This window comes from Dermacentor silvarum, chromosome 7, assembly GCF_013339745.2.
Source record: "Dermacentor silvarum isolate Dsil-2018 chromosome 7, BIME_Dsil_1.4, whole genome shotgun sequence".
NCBI lineage: Eukaryota > Metazoa > Arthropoda > Arachnida > Ixodida > Ixodidae > Dermacentor > Dermacentor silvarum.
In genome coordinates this window covers 31,566,122-31,572,882 of record NC_051160.1, presented here as the reverse complement: position 1 = coordinate 31,572,882, position 6,761 = coordinate 31,566,122, and the positions used below count along the sequence as shown (strand labels likewise).

Below are 6,761 nucleotides of genomic sequence, written 5' to 3'. Positions count from 1 at the left end.
TTTGTCTTTATGTAAAAAATCAGCCAAGATAACGAGGAAGATTTAATTATTGAAATAAACTAAGTACGTTGAGGCGGTTCTCCACGAGCGCCCGTTTTTGTGTCTAGTCACTATAGTGGGTTGTGCCGCGCTTGCCAACCGGCGCAGCCAATGGAATTCAGCCAACACACCAACCAATTGGAGTGGGCCAGACAAACATTTGGAACGAACCAACCAATCGTATAGAACGAACCAGCCAATTGGAAGGAAGCCAACTGACCAACTGGAACCAGTCAACCAGCTAACCGTCGCTCTCAGTTCCTGCTGTCATTCGACTCGGACGGTCACAGCTTCTTTGTCCTCCCCGGTCCTGAGCAGATCGCCCTGAACGTCTCCAGCCCTGTTCAGCGCCCACGTCCCGACCTCATAAGGTGAGAATCTGCGTCCCGTCTAGGTTCACGGGACACACTTGTGTTTAGGAGAGCTCGCGGAGGAAGATGTACGCTGTCGGCGCTCGCGGATCTAGACCGTAAGCCTTGTGGCCCTCCGACCCCACCCTTCTGGGAAAGATGCCGGTCGTCCAGCGCTGCATGACCTAAGCATGCAGTTCGATGTACGGCATGTGTATTACGCGCCTTGAGATGAACTCGCCGCCGTCGCGCGACGCGACGTTAAGTGCGCTGGAAAATCGTTCCTTGCGTTGGGCGAACCGCAGCGTGAACCGCAGCGCGCGTCTGTGGCTGGCGTATATAATCGTCACAAGCGACGCCACATTTTGCTTTAGTTTCTTTCTCTTTCTCTTTCTTTCGCTGTTTACGTCCCGCAGCCAACCCGGACGGCTGCGGGACCACCAGTCTAAGGTGTGTTGAATGCAACTAATGGCAGAGTCCTTCCGCATTAATTATAGGTGGCACGATTATACCGTTAGGTCGGCATCTCGGAGAAGCGCAGTGCAGTATTTCCAGCTATCTGTTGCTTCCTTGAGCGCGGTGCAATGGCCGAGTATCCACCAGTTTGACGGTGCAACTCCTATGCTGCATTGTTTATATAACGTGTGCGGAGAACAATATTTCGCCGTCCTCGTCCCATTTACACTTTCTTGAGGCAAACTGTGCGCAATCACCTAATACGAAGGAAGGGAAGACGGACACAGCCTTTCATTTCTTCGTATTTCTGCGGCCTCGGGAATGGAATACCGACTCGCCCAACAAACCAGCCTTCCATTTCTTTTCAGCTTTCTCGCAGACCAGCTGTGAGAGAACGGTAGCGCAGTTCCTGTTGGTCTCCACTGTTTCGCTCTCTACTCGGCTAAGGCACCCGACTGTTGCGGCTCAACCATGGGCGGTAAGCTCTCCTTCTTTTTTTTTTCTGAGGTTTTACGTGCCAAACCCAGTTCTGATTATGAGACACGCCGTAGTGGAGGGCTCCGGATTAATTTTGACCACCTGGGGTTCTTTAACGTGCACTACAACGCAAGCACACGGGCGTTTTTGCATTTTCGCCTCCATCGAAATGCGGCCGCCGCGGCCGGTATTCGATCCCGGATCTCGTGCTCAGCAGCGCAACGCCTTAGCCACCCTGGCGGGTGGCGGTAAGCTCCTTTACCGTACAACGAAGAAAGTGTTTTATGCCGGGACCCACCGAAAGTTGGTCTCATGCAAGTGCGTAAGCAGATGATCATCACGCAAATCCGCGAGAGGGCGATATTTCGTCTGCATAACTGTTAGGATATAGGAGGCATAGTATACAGGTTAGAAAAGGTGTGGTTTATTAAAGGGGCCCTGAACCACTTTTTCTGGAAGTCGTGAAATGCATTTGAAGGTAAAACGCACTATTTCAGAAATAATTTGACGCAAGTAGTACATCAGATCAGAAGCGGAGTTATTGGCAATCAGATTGCTTATGATTCCCCCCTTCGCGGTATACTCCCGCTCCTTCTTCAGTGGCTTGCGCTGCGAAGGCTACGGCGGAGCAGGGCGTGCCCTCAAAGCTACGCCTACTGAACGTCACCGCGTGACGCGCAGTTCAAGTTTAATTTTGGATGTTCATGTAGACGACACTACTTCCGGTTTTGGCGCCTACGACGCGCCAAACTCGGAGGCTATCTTTCCATTTATTTACGCTGCAGTTCACGGTGTCTCAACACTTTGCTGTGCCAGAGTGTACTAGATAGCAACGCGATTCTGTTTTCTCTCACCGAGTGGGAAGTAGCACATGTCCTTTCGCACTTACCTCTACGGAAATCGCAATTTCCGATGGTCTAACGCAACGTCGTTCGACCGAACGTCGTCGAACAGTCCGAACAACGTCGAACAGTGTTGTCAAAATTACAGGGGGACAGGTAGCCTGGCGTCACCAAGCTGACAAAAGGCTGTTTAAAGCAGTTCCTGCGGTATGTAAAACGTTTGAGCATTTTGTTAAAAGAAGCCTCGTGCTCACCATTCATAGGGTTTATCGTCAGAAGCGCCTCGGGAGCCACGGCTTACAACCGAACGATATAGTAGATGCCCTGGCCTCGGAGATCAGGCAGCACGCGCTGTCTTTCTCGCGCACCACCTGCTCTCGGAGGCCATCTAATATACCCAAGGTGCGAAGTGGCCCACCTACTTTTCACACGGGCTGTACATGGCTCTTTCAGCTAAATAATGCGTTCTTTCGCGCTGAAAATTACGCATACAGGTGGCTCTTTGAGATACATACTCGCGGTTGTGACGGTCTACAAATAAATAAATAAAATAAAATAAAATATAGCGTAAGAAAATAAAAAGAATTGGAGGACACTTAAGCTTCGCCTTTAAGAGTAGAACGCGATAGCGTTATCGGGACCCGTTTGCAGTCGCATTGTTCGCATACGGCAAGTAGGCTTCCTTCACTGCAACACTGAACGTGCGAAAGCCAGCTTACAAAGCCCAAGCTTACACCGATTCAATTCAATCTTTGGTCACCAAAACCTCGCACCACGTGGAGGGCCTGCGCGGTCGAGGTGGTTGGTGTAGTTGTGGGTGCTTTTCTCCGCCACCGAGCCGACATCGCACGCCGGTCGCCGACGCAGGAGTTTCAGCGACACGGGGGCCCTTAACGCTGTCGCGTTAAAACACGTACACGAAAACACTTCTTTACTGTCCAACGTTTCAACCACCGCGGTTGCTGAGCAGCGCTTCGCGGCTGTGGTGCTGTACTGCTAAGTACCTGGTCGCGGGGCAAATACCGGCTGCGGCGGCCGCATTTCGATGGGGGCGAAACACAAAAAAAAAGAATAAAAAAAAAACGACCGTGTCCCGTGCGCTGGGGGCCCTGGTGGTCAAAAAATTAAATCCGTAGTCCCCCATAGTACGGCGTGCCTCATAATCATATTCTGGTTTTGGCACGTAAAACCCCCAAGTTTCAATTCAAACAGTCCAACGTTTCGACTCCAGGAGCCAGCCTTTGGTCAGAGTGACAATACGAAGTCTACAGCCCCCCCCCCCCCCTTTTTTTTTTTTTTTTGAGCATTTTTAAATGGGGCTGCCCATGCGCAACACCATTTGACAGTAACTTGATAAGGCGCGTAGACTTCGAAGATACACAAACTGCAAACTCGCACAGCCTGCAAAGTAATGAATGATAAGCATAACTCACACCCGTAATCGCCATCAAAGCCTGTATGCGTATCAATCGGAAGTGCGATAAGAAGTGCGCATGTGCAATCTTGTAGCTTGATAAAATTGTGAACAAATAAGGAAATAAAAAGGAGGTGGAGAGTAGAGAACTGCACGGGCTCAGGCTTACCCGAAAGCCGGGTAGAGCAGTTTTTTCACGGGCTCGGGCACGGCGTGTGCTTTTTGACCCGGGTCCGGGCCGGGCTCGGGTTTTTTGACGCGTGCCCGGGCCGGGCTCGGGCTTTCTGCGAGTTATTCTCGGGCTTCTCAACTCTGAAAACAAACATGTATTTTTCGGTCTCGGGCCGGGTTTGGGCCGGTTTCGAGCCGGGCTCGGGCCGGGCTCGGGCTTAAAGTAAAGGGGTGGCGGGCCGGGCCAGGCGGGTAACGTAGATTATTTCCGGGCCCGGGCCGGGCCCGGGTCTCGACATAAAAGTTTTGATCGGGCTCGGGCGGGCCGCCCAATGTAAAAACGGGCCCGGGCCGGGTCAGGGCCGCAAAAATCGGCCCGTCCAGTGCTCTAGTGTAGAGTGCACTGAAATAAGCGCGTATACCAACGCAGGCACAGTTGAAGAAATCTGTAGAACGGGGAACAAGAACAAGGGCCGGTTCGCTGCGTTGCGTGCAAAATGATAAGAATGCGCTGAATGTGCAACATACCAGTGTTCAGCTTGCACGGGAATGCGAACATTACATTAAAATATTGCGCACCACCTTATCACAAATGTAGCTAGCTTCCGTATCGTGCCAGCTTAGGACTGATATATAAGTATAGGGAATTGAGTTTCAGTACTGGGTAGGTTTATTAGTTCGCCAGCGTTTTCGTTTGCGCCCGACACTACATTGTTGAACATATAAATGCGGAAGGATTCATGAATTTCCCCCTCAAAGTGTGAGCGAAAACCGGATTCGTGTAATCGTTGCTCTGATTTTATAAAATGAGTGACCTGGCATCTTGGCATGTTTTATGGGCAGTTGGGATTAAGGGTTCTGACTCGAGACGCGGTTGCTGAATCGCGCTCCAAGCTATATGCGTCTGTTTGGGCAATACATGGCATGCTACACAGGGCTCCCTTGAAGAATGTACTCATCTATAACTACAGAATGTCCATAGACTATTTGCAGACGGCTGTCTTTAGCCTCCATCGCTTAGTTACAAAAAAGTGAAAATGTGATTTTATTTGAGGTCTACTGACTGCGACTGCTTTCGATTTCAGAAGAATCGATGATGGAGTCCACCGCCGTCAGCGGAATGAGCGGTAAGTCTCTACCGATATGATGTTGCATTCAAAGCCCAGCAAATTGGCTTAGTCAAACGAGACAAACTACAATAAATCCTCGTCAACTGGAACTCCGATATCTTGAACTCCATGGGTTTTTCACCTCTTATCTCGAAACGCCCCTGCTCCGAACTCCGGATATCTCGATACATAGACTGCGATAACGCTGGCAAAAAAAAAAAAAAGACAGCACCGAAACGTTTACTTTTTTGCGCAGCTGAGGTATCGCCAAAAAGTGAAACCAGGGCCGGTATAATGTAGTGATGCCTTTTCCGATGCTAATGCCTTTTCGCGCATTTCGCGCTCGGTCAGCGGTCAGATCCGACGGTCCGCTCACGTTATCAACGGCATCAGCCGGCCGTGAACGGTGGATGAAAAGACTAGCATAGAGTAAAGGGTAACGCATCGCTACAAAATACCGGCCCAAGCCTGCAATTTTGTCCCAATGCATTTGCTTGATTCCACTCCACCCTCACCTACAGTTCTCGGCTGGCTGATCCCACAGATAACGCGGGCGGAGCGTCGCTCCGACCACTGACGCGCGCAAAGAGTGCGAGGAAGAACAGCGTCGGCCAGAAGTATAGGGAGCCTACATGCAACGCCGTTTTGCATGTAGGCTCCCTAGCCAGAAGCGGGCATGCGCGCCGCCACTTGTAAACACTCCGTGGTCAGAACGCGCTTTGTCCGTGGTCAGAACGACACTCTGTGGAGGTTATCCTCGGTCGAAAACTGTCTGGAACCGAGCCCGTCCGCGAGATTTTTAGCGAGACCCTGTTTCGAACACGGTGTCAACATGAATCTGCGTTTGCGCTTATTGTGCGAGGTTCGCCGTTGCCTATTACGAATGGCGTGTCGGTTGCTGGGTTGGACATAGTATCGTAAAAATGATCTAGTAAACGTACCGCTCCTGGTACATTGAGCTTTTCTGAAAAAGTCGGCGGTTACCGGCGCCATATTGGAAAGGCGTCATGTTGGCTTTACGCGGTGGTTACGCTTATATTTTCGTGAATTCGGCCATTTCAAAACTCCGATTATCTCGAATTTTTTTTCCAGTTATTGCTATTTCGAGTTAACAGGGTATTACTGTATATCATTTCGTACTACGGACATCAAAATATTTCGGAACAGAACGGATAATTTCCTTTGGAAATTTGACATTTGATATGCGAAATTTGTGCAATAGTCTGTACTGGCAGAATGCAATGGCCGTATATGCTGTTCCCTTCGTTGGCACTGGCTACAGGTTTCACTGTGTTGGCAATCAACACTCCTCGTGTGGAATCGAGCGTGCGTTCACGGCTGCCATGCAGCTGTCTGCATACACACAATGAAGCACCTACTGTGATTACGCGTTAGAGAAACTGTCATCCACCCCAAAATATGTAGCCGCTAAAGAGGACCGACCATACAGGTTCTCTGCAGTCGCAGAAAAATTCCTCCTTCACGGGGATCGAACCCAGGACAATCGCCTTTCGGTGCGGCTACTCAACGAGCTAACTACAACGCTAGCAGATCACAGTTAGCCAGGAAAGGCTTAATCTGAGGTTTGGTCTCCGACAAAGACCAAATTGTTTGACACAAAGCAAAAGAGTATCGCCGGTGTGCCCCAGCTTCGTTTCATAGCCAATGGGTGTCTCTCTTTGGCTGGTGACGTCACGCACTGCATAGGCAAGTTATCTCAGTTGTGTTCCGGCCATGTAATGGGTATGCCGCGTATTGTGCGGCCCGAGGAAGAACAGCATGCCTACGAAGAACGACGACGTGAGCAGAAGCGGGGATGCATGGAAGCGAAGGCGGCGGCAGGCTGCTCACGCCTCCCGCCGCCTTCGCGCCCATTCCTGCCCAAGCATCGTTACAGAACCCA

At 50.6% G+C, this 6,761-nt stretch overlaps 1 long non-coding RNA gene across 1 annotated transcript; it reads left to right on the top strand.

Moving 5' to 3' along the window:
- The first annotated feature begins 242 nt into the window (after window positions 1-242).
- On the top strand, window positions 243-4,934 carry LOC125946773 (uncharacterized). Its single transcript, XR_007467870.1, has 3 exons — window positions 243-410; window positions 1,214-1,323; window positions 4,835-4,934. It is a non-coding gene; the product is annotated as an uncharacterized LOC125946773 (long non-coding RNA).
- The last annotated feature ends 1,827 nt before the right edge of the window (window positions 4,935-6,761 follow it).